Raw genomic sequence first — 15783 nt, 5'->3', positions numbered from 1 at the left:
TAAAACAAATCAAATGAAGTAAAAGGCGAGTCCCCTGGGGTCACCCCACCCCTCCTGTTTGAGAACTTGTAAATGGTCGAGATCCCCACCCCTAATCTATATATATTCTTGTATGGGACAATAAAACAAATCAAATGAAATATAGGGAAAGTCCATGGGGGTAACCCCCACCCCCCTTCTTTTTGATAACTTGTAAACAGTCGAGATCCCCACCCCTAAACCATATATATTCTTGAATGGGACAATAAAACAAATCAAATGAAATTGAGGGAAAGTCCCCTGGGGTAACCCCCACCCCCCTTCTTTTTGAAAACTTGTAAATGGTCAAGATCCCCAACCCGATACCATATATATTCTTGTATGAGACAATAAAACAAATCAAATGCATAAAAGATAAAATAAATGGGGAATGTGTCCATAGGGACCCAGATGATGTCCCCGCTAGCATATAACGTTAAAGGGACATAACTCACTAACTGTATAAGTGACGCTACCAAAATTTGAACTTAAACTGAGTTTTGTGGTAATAAGCATTATATATACATTTCATAACATTTAGTTGAGACAAACTGAAGTTGGAAACAAAAAATTCAGCAACTTTTCTATTTGTAAAAAAAACATAACTTTTGAACGGTAAAAGTGACGCCACCAAAACTCAAACTCAATCTGTGTTTTGTGGTAATGAGCATTGTGTATAAGTTTCATATCATTTGTTTGAGTCAAACTGATTCAGTGGGAGAACGGAACAAAAAATTCAGCATTTTTTTTCATTTTTAAAGGGGCATAACTCTTGAATGGTAAAAGTGATGCCACCAAAATTCAAACTTGTCTTGTGTTTTGTGGTAATAAGCATTGTGTTCAAGTTTCATAACATTTGGTTTAGGCAAACTAAAGTTAGAAAACCGAAACCAATTTTGGGACGTACGTACGTACAGACAGACAAGGGTAAAACTTAATGCCCCCTCAACTGCGGCAGGGCCAATAAAAAAATTCAGAGCAGAAATAATTATGAGGACAAGATTCACAAAATAATCACCAAAACAAAATCTTCAGATATTTTTTTTAATATTCAAAAGAAAATGTTTGGTTTTTTTGGGGGGAAAACTCAGAAGTACTCCATTTAAATGTTATTGCCACTGAATGTTAATCAAACAAGTAACCATGGTAACTACATGTAGTATGTTAATTTGGATACTGTTTTGTGTATCATACTTTGATATTTTTATATTTTACATCAGATTTTAGTAAATTTAATTCTAAGTAATTAATGAGTAGTTTCTAGTCATGCATCAGTGGTTTTATTTATTGTAAGACTTCTTTCTTCATGGCTCAGTGAATTTTGATCCACTGAGTATTAGTTTACTCCCTAGGTTTAACTAGTTTGTGCTATGAAAACTCTATCTCCTTTATGATAATTGGTTCATTAAGTCATGTGTCTATTTAGGAGGGAAATTCTTTTGTTTAGTCAGACTTTACTTATATTTTGAACTGATTGGAGCTGTGCTGTTCCTTATATAATTTTATTCAAATTTGATGGACATCTTTGATTTTTTTTCAAATAAGGTCAGTGTTCCATAATTAATACCTCACATGCCTTCTAATATACTGATATGAATGTATTACATTAATGATTTTGTATGAATGGTCAAAATGAATGATTTCAGAATAAAAGATTCAAATGAATGATTTCAGAATAAAAGGTTCAAATGAAAGATTATTATGAAACACAAAAGCACATATTTATAAAATATTGGTTCAATCAGATAAGTCTGAAGAATCATTTTATAAGAATTTATGCCAAACAATATTTGAATATCTCGGTTATTGCCAAAAAAATTAAAAGTAATTATGTATTGGACCCCCCCTTTTTTTTTTGGACATTTAATGTAAATGAATGGGGACATATGGTTGGAAACCCCCTCCCCCTTTTTATCCTGGGTTTGGACACCCCCTCCCCCCTTTTGAAATTGCTGGATCCGCCCCTTTAAACATTATAGCTTAAAGAAACTTCAAATTGCAAAAATGATCAACAAGACAATATCTACAAACAAGTCAAACTTGAACGAAATTTAAAGCTACTCATTATTAGAGTTATTGACTGTTTAATGATGACTTTTATCATTTTTTTCCTTTTCTGAAAAACAATAATAATAATTTACATTTAACTATTATAGATAGAAAGCCACTTTAATAGCAAAAATGATCAGCAAGACAAGATCTACAAATATGTCAAATTTTGCCAAAATCGTGATTGCCCTTATATGACAAGTTTGCACAAACCAACACACTCCCTAGAGCCATCTCGTTGATATTGTCATCTTAAATGTCCCCCCAAGGGTGACTGGGGAATAGAAGTATGGTCACCATTGGTCTTCCTCCGACCGGCAGTAAAACCCATGCTAAAGTGGGGCGTCAGTTTGGCTGTGCGGGATGTACAAATATGCAGCCACGTCCGGTCAGAATGGGGACGTTAAATCCGATGCCTTGTGTAAAGAAAGTGCCACGTTCTTTGCACGTTAAGAACCCTTGCAACAACTCTTTGAGGGGTCCGTAGGTGACCTGTTGCAAGGCTAAATTTCTGTCCCTATCCAATATACCCTCATTTCCCGTGGCAGTCTAAATTTCTCCGACCTTAATCCCTTAATCTATTACAGAACCTACCTATTTTATTTATTGTGAACTTGTTCTCGTCCTGAATATGCATGAAATATTTGCCACTGGACGTTAAGCAACCAACAATCAATCAATCAATCATCTTAAATGAACAGAGTTATCTTTCTTTGTACTGATTATTAAAATTGCAGGGTCAGTATCTGATGTGTTTATTTTTATTATACTACCAAAACTACTCAGTTTTGTATAAATATTCTAAAAATAATATGCCTATTTGTTTATCCTAATTGACATGTTTTTATGTTTTGCAGGAAATTTGTATTAGTAAATGAATCAAATGAAGAATCTTCATGGTTAAATGCATAGAAAGGATATTTGAAGAGAGCCAATGATTGACATAAGGAGAAGCAGTTATGAATTTTGAAATTGATATAAAGGAGAGGTCATTCATCACAGAAGATTTAATCCAAGTTTACAGGTAGGAGACTTGATCGGTTGATTTTTATCAATAGTCATAAATAAAAAAGATGTGGCACTATGATTGCCAATGAGACAACTATCCCTGAGAGTCAAAATATTGCAGATTTAAGCAATGGTATGTTACTATGGCTTTCAACAATGAGCAAAACCCATACCATATCTTCAGCTATACATCTGCTTAGATATTGCTTGTTTAATTACTGTTATGTGGCAAATGTTTAATGCATATTCAAGATGATATAAAATGTTAATCGATGTAAATAACTTAATTAGCTTCTAAAAATTTTGTAAAAATTGTTGGAGAGGGGAGGAACTATGGACAAAAGATAGGTGGTGGTGGCAATAAAATTTGCTTTGCAACAAACCATCTGCAGATTCTTCATATAAAAAGTTGTTACACAGGAGACGACCAGTTATTGAATAGAAATAGAAACATTTGCGTTCTTGTATTTTCACTCAAATTTCCAGATCAGATCGAAATTTTTCTGTTAAATATATTGGTATGCAATCCTATACATGCTATAAGCATTTGCTCATCTCATTTCTATGGAAATTATATTGTACTGTTCCCTCATCATAGTTCATAATCTATGAAACGCTAGTATCAGAAAAATGTAATTAAAAAATTAATATAGGTTCAAGTTTGTGCTTTATCCAGTTTAGAGGGAACCGCTTATAAATTTTAGTCAATGAATGGTAGTTTTGGTATAAAATTGTATAAGAATGATTAGCATTGGCATTTCTTGTCTTCGTGGAAATTATTTAACCCTACATCTCAGTCTTAATTCATTGACATTGGCTATAGAATGTTTGCATTGTCACAAACAAAAAGAAGACATAGGTCTTATACTTCTTTGGCATTATGGTTTACATGTTTTATGAACAATTGCCATTTGAAATTCAGGAGTAATTTCAAGATATATTTTTTATTATTCATTTTCCATATTCTACATAGACTATTGGACTAATATTCATAAATTCCATATTTTACCTGGTATTATACTCATCAGTTTCTAGGGTCAATATTTTGACCCTACTGTATAGATTTGTATTTTACTGAAAAAACATATTGGCATAAAGGGACATAACTGATCATGAAGAATGGTAAAAGTGATGCTACCCAAATTTGTAATTGAACTGAGTTTTGTGGTAATAAGTATTGTGTATTATAACTTTCATACCATTTAGTTAAGGCAATCTAAAGTAAGAGAACTATATGACCTCAAATGCATTGATTGTTAAAAAAAGGGGGGGTTCCAACCCCAGCAACCCTCCCCTGGATCTGCCATAATGGGGCCTCGGTGGCTGAATGGTGTAAGTAGTGAAACTGCTGTATCACTAGCCTGTAAATAGATATAACAGTGATATCATACTTTAACTTTGTTTAAACCTGGGCCATAAAAAAGAATATGTGTGTTTGCCCTAACCCTACCTACCCAGAAAATAGCTGCCTACTCAAAATCTTTTATTGTCCTGATGTGAAACAGTTTTTTTTAATTAGATAGGCATAAAGATTATAAAAAAACATCTGACACTTTAATTTCTCGTTGCCGAAAAAAGAAAAGAAAATGCCTACCTACCTACCCACTGTCTCTGCCTTTGGGTAGGGTTTGGGCAAACCAAAATATTTTTAAGTGTGGCCCTGTTTATTTACTTTTGACTTTAATTATTTATCCCTTGTAATTTTTTATTAACTGTGTATTTGCATTCAGGTGTCACAGGTCAAATTTATTCGTTCATTATGTGTGAATTTACGTTTTTTGATTGAGTTAAGCCTTCCAATTGATATTTTATAGTGTGTTTTTCTATGTTGTGATGTTATACTATTGTTTCAGAAAAGGGAGAAGGTTTGGTACCATTAAAACGTTTAATCCCGCTGCAAATGTTTGCACCTGTCCTAAGTCAGGAATCTGATTACAGTAGTTGTCGTCTGTTTATGTAGTTCATACGTGTTTCTCGTTTTGATATAGACTAGACCGTTGGTTTTTCCGTTTGAATGGTTTTACACTAGTAATTTTTTGGGGCCCTTTATAGCTTGCTGTTCGGTGTGAGCCAATGCTCCGTGTTGAAGGCCGTACCTTGACCTATAATGGTTTACTTTTATAAATTGTAACTTGGATGGAGAGTTGTCTCATTGGCACTCATACCACATCTTCCTATATCTATGTAAGAAGTTATCCCTGGCTCAGTATACAATAGGATTTTGATTGTTTAACACACGTGGTTACAAAACCCATAGCCGCTGGGTGTTAATTTTTGCTAAACCATATACCGGGCACTTGAACATTGCTACCCAGTTTTCCTTAATTCCATGGTTGTTCCTTGTGAAATATTGAATTCTGTATATTATTCATTATGCCTAACAATGTTAGTCTTTTATGCCAATCATTTGCACTCATTTTTGTCTCGCCTTGACTGAGTCAAAAAGCAAGACATAGGTATGCTGTTTCCGGCGTCGGCGGCGTCAACAATGTATTAGTTTGTGATTAGGTCTAGTTCATGGTGAACCACTAGTGGAGGGTCAATGATATTTGGTATGCTGATGTATTAGCATTGGCACATCTCATTACCATGGAGATTATTTGGCCCCGCCCCCTCAGTCAAGGTCTATTGACTTTGAAACTTTTCATAGTTTACATGTATTAGTTTGTGATTAGGTCAATTTATGGGGTACCAGTAGTGGTAGGTCAATGATATTTGGTATGCAGTTGTATAAGCATTGGCATATCTCATTTCCATGGAGATTATTTGGCTCCGCCCCCTTAGTCATGGTCTATAGACTTTGAGAATTTTGCTATGTTAACATGTATTACATTGTAGTTTGTGATTAAGTCAGTTCAAGGGTAACCATTAGTGGTAGGCCAATGTTAATTGGTGTTCAGTTGTATAAGCATTAGCACATCTCATTTCCATGGAGAATATTTGGCCCCGCCCCCTCAGTCATGGTCTATTGACTTTGAAACCTTTGCATAGTTTACATGTATTAGTTTGTGATTAGATCAGTTTAAAATGAACTGCTAATGTTAAGTCAATGATATTTGGTATGCAAATGTATTGGCATTTGCAAGTATTGTTTCCATGGAGATTATATAATCCCATCCCTGATCATGGTTTATTGACTTTGAAACTTTTACATAGTTTACAAGTTAATGTTTGTTTTAAGTTTGTTTAAAGGGAACACCTTATAATAAGTCAATGGTATTTGGTATGCAGTTGTATTAGCATTGGCACATCTCATTCCATGGAGATTGTTTAGCCATGTACCTTCAGTCATGGTTCATTGACTTTGAATATTTGCATAACTTACATATTAAAGTATTGCTATTTTAATTTCAACATTTGCATTATCAAAATTACAAAAAGGCGAGACATATCTCTGTGATAACAGTTTATTAGTAAATGCATCGCTTGGCTGCCACATTCAGTGGTGTAGCTACCTAAGGCTCGATTAGGCACGTGCCTATACATAAATTTGCCAATTATATACCCCTTTGGAATAAAAAAAAAAATACACATTGTAATTCTAATGCGTATTATTATTTATACGGTGCCTGTCCGTATTCAAACACCGATCTGTACCCTTGGTGCATAGGATTATTTTGATTTTATTGACAATGCCCGTTTCATTGGTAACTAGTGAAAGATTCTTCAGTGCGATGCGACGCATCAAGTCCTACCTGAGATGGGAGATGAGCGACTTTCTAATCTATCCCTTCTTCATACCCACCTGATGAGAGTATAACTGATTTTATTGGCAGAAAAAAAACGTTGACTTGACTTTGAATAAGTGTATCATTGACTTTGTGTATGAAACTGGATCTGAAAGTTATTGATAAAAGTTCAGAAATTTTAGATTTGTTTAACCAATTTTTCCCCAATGAGTTAAAAGATTCGTTCGAAAAAGTTAGAAATCGTTTCCCTTGACCCTCTGTGGGCCTTAAGCTTAAAATAGTCCAAATAAATTTTTGCCTTGCTCTCTGCACACTAATAACACTTGCAACAACTCTTTGAGGGGTCTGCTGAAAGGCAAAATATCTGTCTCTATCCAATAAAGATCAATAAACCCTAATTTTCCAATGGCATTTTCAAAAGTTCAGACCTTCATCCTGGACGACCCCTATTACAGGACCTAGTGGCTAACTGTTGTATTTACTAGTATCGTAAATTTGTTTTTGTCCTGATCATGCAAAACTATTTGCACTGGATGTTTAGCAATAAATCAATCAACTATCTTCCAGTAATCTAAGATCTGCGTGTAATGACCACATTAATTCAAATTCCTAAGCAGGTAGGGATTTTACAGTAGAGGATATAAGAAAATATGAATTTCTTGAATATTGTTACGATAGTATGAACAGAACAGAACTTCTGCATTAGGCATCGACTGTGTGTGTGTTTGTGTGGCTGGGGTGAAGGTTTAAGAATCAAAAGATCAATGGTTCAGGTTGATGTCTACCCCAAAGCAAAGTATTATTATACAGTGTTTACGTGCCTATTTTTAGCTCACCTGGCCCGAAGGGCCAAGTGAGCTTTTCTCATCACTTGGCGTCCGTAAACTTTTACAAAAATCTTCTCCTCTGAAACTACTGGGCCAAATTTAACCAAACTTGGCCACAATCATCATCAGGGTATCTAGTTTAAAAAATGTGTGCGATGGCCCGGCCAACTAACCAAGATGGCCGCCATGGCTAAAAATAGAACATAGGGGTAAAATGTAGATTTTGGCTTATATCTCTGAAACCAAAGCATTAAGAGCAAATCTGACATGGGGGTTAAACTGTTTATCAGGTCAAGATCTATGTGCCCTGAAATTTTCAGACAGATCGGACACCCCGTTGTTGGGTTGCTGCCCCCGATTTAGTAATTTTAAGGAAATTTTGCAGTTTTTGGTTATAATCTTGAATATTAATATTATAGATAGAGATAAACTGAAAACAGCAATAATGTTCAGCAAAGTAAGATCTACAAATAAGTCAACATGACCTAAATTGTCAGTTGACCCCTTAAGGAGTTATTGCCCTTTACAGTCAATTTTTAACCATTTTTCAAAAATTTTAGTAATCTTTTAAAAAAATCTTCTCCTCTGAAACTACTTTGACAAATTTAACCAAACTTGGCAATCATCATCTTAAGGGTATGTAGTTTTAAAAATGTGTCCAATGACCCCGTCCACAAACCAAGATGGCCGACATGGCTAAAAATAGTATATAGGGGTAAAATGCAATTTTTGGCTAATATCTCTGAATTCAAAGCATTTAGAGCAAATCTCATTCATAAAAATGTGTTCATTAAGTCAAGATCTAACTGCCCTGAAATTGTCAGACAAATCAGGCAACCTGTTGTTGGGTTCCTGCCCCTGAATTGGTAATTTTAAGAAAATTTTTCAGTTTTTGGTTATCTTCAATATTATCTTAGATAAAGATAAACTGTAAACAGCAATTATGTATAGCAAAGTAAGATCTACAAATAAGTCAACTTGACCAAAACGGTCAATAAGGAGTTATTGCTTTTTATAGTAAATTTTAAACAATTTTCGTAAATTATGTAAATTTTTGTAAACTTTTACAAAATATTTTCCTTTGAAACTACTGAGCCAAGTTCATTATAGATAGAGAAAATCAAAATAGCAAGAATGTTCAGTAAAGTAAGATTGACAAACACATCATCATCACCAAAACATAATTTTGTCATGAATTCTATTCTCATCTATTATATATGTCCTTTGTTTAGTATGAACATAGACCAAGGTGAGCACCACACAGGCTCTTTAGAGCCTCTAGTTTGGTACTTATATCAGGCCATTAGTTTTCTTGTTTGAATTATTTTACTATGGTAATTTTGGAGCCTTTTATCTATGACCATGTTCTGTGACTTAAAGTAGTTAATTTCTGTGCCATTTGGTCTCTTGTTGAGATTTGTCTCATTGGCAATCATTCCACATCTTTTTTATAATCATTTACCAATTATTCAAAATTGATTTAACTAAACTTTACATATGAATGGCTGATTAAACTTAAACATGCATACTTCAGGGATAATAAATGTTATTTTTACTTTTCAGTATGTTGAGAGAAGTTCAAAACAAGCAATTTGGTTGAAGAGGAGTTGTCAACACGTCATCTTTGAATAAGGTCAATTGTATTAGAAGTGAATCCTTAACAGAAATGAGACAATAATCAAATAATTCAAAGACTACATGGATGTATTCTGGACTAGCATTTGTATGACCTAAATGTGGTATTTTTCATATGAACGCTTACAAGGCAGATAAACATTTGTATGCTATTAAAGACTTGAAGAACTTGTACGGTATTCTTCAGATTTCAGTAGAATTTGTTTAAAACGGTACATTCTTGGTATGAATTGAAGAATTTTTGCATTTAAATGAATTATGAAAATGTTTTATATGTTTAGAATAAACAAAAACAACATAAAAGATAGACAAATTTTTATTTTCTTTCTTGAAACTTATAACAGAATAAATTGTCATATGCTAATTCTTGATAGATGTGCTGCCAGAAATTTATTAAGTCTATTTTTAGCCTGAAAGTGCAACTCAATGCACAGTTATACACACAGGAAACTACATTTATCTCTCAACCATATAAAAAATAAGGATATATTGAAGGGTTGCCAATGAGAGTAACTATCCTTAAATACCAATGATATCTTATAAACTATATAAGATATCTTATAAACTATATAAGATATCTCATTTGATATATAAGATGTGCTGCCAGAAATTTATCAAGTCTATTTTTAGCCTGAAAGTGCAACTCAATGCACAGTTATACACACAGGAAACTACATTTATCTCTCAACCAAATAAATAATAAGGATATATTGAAGGGTTGCCAATGAGAGTAACTATCCTTAAATGCCAATGATATCTTATAAACTATATAAGATATCAAATAAACTATATAAGATATCTTATAAACTATATAAGATATCTCATTAACTATATAAGATATCTCATATAATTTTATAAGATATCTCACATATTATATAAGATATCTTATATAGTTTATAAGATATCTCGTATAGTTTTTAAGATATCTCATAAAATTTATGAAATATCTTTTAAACTATATGAGATATCTTATAAAATTTAGAAGATATCTTATAAAGTATGTAATATATCTTCTATACTTTATGAGATATCTTATATTATATATAAGATATCTTTAGCTTATATAATATATAAGATATCTCATTTGATATATAAGATATTGTATAAAAACGGAATTATAAGCTATCTTGTATATTAAATAAGATATCTTATACATTAAATAAGATATCATATATTAGATATCATATATTATATAACATATCTTATATATTATATGAGATATCTTGAAATTCGAATAAATAGTAAAAAGACTTTCCACCTAAGAACAAGTCATTGTTAAATAGATATAAGAATATGTGGTATGAGTGCCAATGAGGCAACTCTAAATCCAAGTCATAATTTGAAAAAGTAATGATTAAAGACTAAAATTGAGAAAGGAAATGGGGAATGTGTCAAAGAGACAACAACTCGACCATAGAGCAGACAACAGCTGAAGGCCCCTTATAGGTTTTGAATGCAGCTAGAAACTCCCGCACCCTAATGCGTCCTTCAGCTGGCCCCTAAACATATATACTAGTTCAGTGATAATGGACATCATACTAAACTAATTATACACAAGAAACTACAATTGAAAATCATACAAGAGTAACAAAGGCCAGAGCTCCTGACTTGGGACAGGCACAAAATTGTGGCGGGGTTAAACATGTTTTTTTGAGATCTCAACTCTCCCCTTATACCTCTAGCCAATGTAGAAAAAAAAATCGCACAAAAATACGCACAGTGAAACTCAGTTTAAGAGTTGTCTGAGTTCGATGTCAGAATATGAAACAAAAGAAAATAAACAAAATAACAACAGACTACTAGCAGTTACGGACATGCCAGCTCCAGACCTCAACTTTTTACATTTTCATATCTTTCTGGTTTTACTTTATAGTTGAGTTGCTGTCACACTGTGTTTACCGGAATGCCACATGTTCTTCAATCCTTATCAAGAATTTCAAAACTAGATATATTTTACAGAGAAGTTATTTCACTTCTTAACACAGGCAACTTGGGATCAAGGTTTTTGATATTATTTCACTTCCTACCACAGGCAACTTGGAATCAAGGTTTTTGTTTTTATTTCAGTTGTAACATTTAAAAATTATTTTCAGTGACTGACATGAAAAACATGACAACGTTATGTATCAGTTAGCATTGGATACTTGTGTATACGTATGACGAAGTTAAGCCGCGCTCTGTGTTTGGGGTTCACAGATACTATACCTCCCTTTTAGGTATAGGAACGTCCCCCGTATACGTATCAAGTATCCATTCTTACTAGTACGTTAAACTGAGAGTGAGGTGGCTCAGTTTGACTGATGTGCGATGGCTCAGTCAAAATATTTTTTGCACCAACTGAGAGTGAGGTGGCTCAGTCTGCATGTGAAGCTCTGTAGCATGCTTTTAAGTATTTTATTTGTTTTTATCCAAATTTTAATTGGGGATATTTTACTGTTTTTATCCAAATTTTAATTGGGGATATTTTACTGTTTTTATCCAAATTTTAATTGGGGATATTTTATTGTTTTTACTGGAACAAACTGAGAGTGAGGTGGCTCAGCCTGCATGTGAAGCTCTGTAACATGCTTTTAATTGTAAAAAGTATTTTATTTGTTTTTATCCAAATTTTAATTGGGGATATTTTACTGTTTTTATCCAAATTTTAATTGGGGATATTTTACTGTTTTTATCCAAATTTTAATTGGGAATATTTTACTGTTTTTATCCAAATTTTAATTGGGGATATTTTACTGTTTTTATCCAAATTTTAATTGGGGATATTTTACTGTTTTTATCCAAATTTTAATTGGGGATATTTTACTGTTTTTATCCAAATTTTAATTGGGGATATTTTACTGTTTTTATCCAAATTTTAATTGGGGATATTTTACTGTTTTTATCCAAATTTTAATTGGGAATATTTTACTGTTTTTATCCAAATTTTAATTGGGGATATTTTACTGTTTTTATCCAAATTTTAATTGGGGATATTTTATTGTTATTACTGGAACAAACTGAGAGTGAGGTGGCTCAGCCTGCATGTGAAGCTCTGTAACATGCTTTTAATTGTAAAAAGTATTTTATTTGTTTTTATCCAAATTTTAATTGGGGATATTTTACTGTTTTTATCCAAATTTTAATTGGGGATATTTTACTGTTTTTATCCAAATTTTAATTGGGGATATTTTACTGTTTTTATCCAAATTTTAATTGGGGATATTTTACTGTTTTTATCCAAATTTTAATTGGGAATATTTTACTGTTTTTATCCAAATTTTAATTGGGAATATTTTACTGTTTTTATCCAAATTCCAAATTTTAATTGGGGATATTTTACTGTTTTTATCCAAATTTTAATTGGGGATATTTTACTGTTTTTATCCAAATTTTAATTGGGGATATTTTACTGTTTTTATCCAAATTTTAATTGGGGATATTTTACTGTTTTTATCCAAATTTTAATTGGGAATAATTTACTGTTTTTATCCAAATTTTAATTGGGGATATTTTACTGTTTTTATCCAAATTTTAATTGGGGATATTTTACTGTTTTTATCCAAATTTTAATTGGGGATATTTTACTGTTTTTATCCAAATTTTAATTGGGGATATTTTATTGTTATTACTGGAACAAACTGAGAGTGAGGTGGCTCAGCCTGCATGTGAAGCTCTGTAACATGCTTTTAATTGTAAAAAGTATTTTATTTGTTTTTATCCAAATTTTAATTGGGGATATTTTACTGTTTTTATCCAAATTTTAATTGGGGATATTTTACTGTTTTTATCCAAATTTTAATTGGGGATATTTTACTGTTTTTATCCAAATTTTAATTGGGGATATTTTACTGTTTTTATCCAAATTTTAATTGGGAATATTTTACTGTTTTTATCCAAATTTTAATTGGGAATATTTTACTGTTTTTATCCAAATTTTAATTGGGGATATTTTACTGTTTTTATCCAAATTTTAATTGGGGATATTTTACTGTTTTTATCCAAATTTTAATTGGGGATATTTTACTGTTTTTATCCAAATTTTAATTGGGGATATTTTATTGTTTTTACTGGAACAAACTGAGAGTGAGGTGGCTCAGCCTGCATGTGAAGCTCTGTAACATGCTTTTAATTGTAAAAAGTATTTTATTTGTCTTTATCCAAATTTTAATTGGGGATATTTTACTGTTTTTATCCAAATTTTAATTGGGGATATTTTACTGTTTTTATCCAAATTTTAATTGGGGATATTTTACTGTTTTTATCCAAATTTTAATTGGGAATATTTTACTGTTTTTATCCAAATTTTAATTGGGAATATTTTACTGTTTTTATCCAAATTTTAATTGGGGATATTTTACTGTTTTTATCCAAATTTTAATTGGGGATATTTTATTGTTTTTATCCAAATTTTAATTGGGGATATTTTACTGTTTTTATCCAAATTTTAATTGGGAAATTTTATTGTTTTTACAGGAACAAACTGAGAGTGAGGTGGCTCAGCCTGCATGTGAAGCTCTGTAACATGCTTTTAATTGTAAAAAGTATTTTATTTGTTTTTATCCAAATTTTAATTGGGGATATTTTACTGTTTTTATCCAAATTTTAATTGGGGATATTTTACTGTTTTTATCCAAATTTTAATTGGGGATATTTTATTGTTTTTATCCAAATTTTAATTGGGGATATTTTATTGTTTTTATCCAAATTTTAATTGGCAATATTTTATTGTTTTTACTGGAACAAACTGAGAGTGAGGTGGCTTTTAATTGTAAAAAGTATTTTATTTGTTTTTATCCAAATTTTAATTGGGGATATTTTACTGTTTTTATCCAAATTTTAATTGGGGATATTTTACTGTTTTTATCCAAATTTTAATTGGGGATATTTTACTGTTTTTATCCAAATTTTAATTGGGGATATTTTACTGTTTTTATCCAAATTTTAATTGGGGATATTTTACTGTTTTTATCCAAATTTTAATTGGGGATATTTTATTGTTTTTACTGGAACAAACTGAGAGTGAGGTGGTTCAGCCTGCATGTGAAGCTCTGTAACATGCTTTTAATTGTAAAAAGTATTTTATTTGTTTTTATCCAAATTTTAATTGGGGATATTTTACTGTTTTTATCCAAATTTTAATTGGGGATATTTTATTGTTTTTATCCAAATTTTAATTGGCGATATTTTATTGTTTTGACTGGAACAAACTGAGAGTGAGGTGGCTTTTAATTGTAAAAAGTATTTTATTTGTTTTTATCCAAATTTTAATTGGGGATATTTTACTGTTTTTATCCAAATTTTAATTGGGGATATTTTACTGTTTTTATCCAAATTTTAATTGGGGATATTTTACTGTTTTTATCCAAATTTTAATTGGGGATATTTTACTGTTTTTATCCAAATTTTAATTGGGGATATTTTACTGTTTTTATCCAAATTTTAATTGGGGATATTTTATTGTTTTTACTGGAACAAACTGAGAGTGAGGTGGCTCAGCCTGCATGTGAAGCTCTGTAACATGCTTTTAATTGTAAAAAGTATTTTATTTGTTTTTATCCAAATTTTAATTGGGGATATTTTACTGTTTTTATGCAAATTTTAATTGGGGATATTTTACTGTTTTTATCCAAATTTTAATTGGGGATATTTTATTGTTTTTACTGGAACAAACTGAGAGTGAGGTGGCTCAGCCTGCATGTGAAGCTCTGTAACATGCTTTTAATTGTAAAAAGTATTTTATTTGTTTTTATCCAAATTTTAATTGGGGATATTTTACTGTTTTTATGCAAATTTTAATTGGGGATATTTTACTGTTTTTATCCAAATTTTAATTGGGAATATTTTACTGTTTTATCCAAATTTTAATTGGGGATATTTTATTGTTTTTACTGGAACAAACTGAGAGTGAGGTGGCTCAGCCTGCATGTGAAGCTCTGTAACATGCTTTTAAGGGGAAAAAAGTATTTTATTTGTTTTTATGCAAATTTTAATTGGGGATATTTTACTGTTTTTATCCAAATTTTAATTGGGGATATTTTACTGTTTTTATCCAAATTTTAATTGGGGATATTTTACTGTTTTTATCTAAATTTTAATTGGGGATATTTTATTGTTTTTACTGGAACAAACTGAGAGTGAGGTGGCTCAGTCTGCATGTGAAGCTCTGTAACATGCTTTTAAGGGGAAAAAAGTATTTTATTTGTTTTTATCCAAATTTTAATTGGGGATATTTTACTGTTTTTATCCAAATTTTAATTGGGGATATTTTTATTGTTTTTACTGGAACAAACTGAGAGTGAGGTGGCTCAGTCTGCATGTGAATCTCTGTAACGTGCTTTTATGGGGAAAAAGTATTTTATTTGTTTTTATCCAAATTTTAATTGGGGATATTTTACTGTTTTTATCCAAATTTTAATTGAGGGATATTTTACTGTTTTTATCCAAATTTTAATTGGGGATATTTTTCTGCATTTATCCAAATTTTAATCGGATATTTTATTGTTTTTATCTAAATTTTAATTGGAGATATTTTACTGTTTTTATCCTAATTTATAAGTTGAGGCAGGTCATTTTATGAT

At 31.3% G+C, this 15783-nt stretch overlaps 1 long non-coding RNA gene across 1 annotated transcript in view; it reads left to right on the top strand.

Moving 5' to 3' along the window:
- LOC127705610 (uncharacterized) overlaps positions 1–9358 on the top strand; it is a 31359-nt gene extending 22001 nt beyond the window's left edge. Inside the window, exons 2-3 of the long non-coding RNA XR_007983922.1 lie at positions 2925–3091; positions 9155–9358. This is a non-coding gene — a long non-coding RNA (uncharacterized LOC127705610). The remainder of the gene's footprint in view (positions 1–2924; positions 3092–9154) is intronic.
- The last annotated feature ends 6425 nt before the right edge of the window (positions 9359–15783 follow it).

Source organism: Mytilus californianus, unplaced genomic scaffold (assembly GCF_021869535.1).
Source record: "Mytilus californianus isolate M0D057914Y unplaced genomic scaffold, xbMytCali1.0.p SCAF_6, whole genome shotgun sequence".
Taxonomy (NCBI): domain Eukaryota; kingdom Metazoa; phylum Mollusca; class Bivalvia; order Mytilida; family Mytilidae; genus Mytilus; species Mytilus californianus.
The sequence above is the reverse complement of the archived record's forward strand: the minus strand, read 5'-3'. Positions and strand labels throughout refer to the sequence as shown.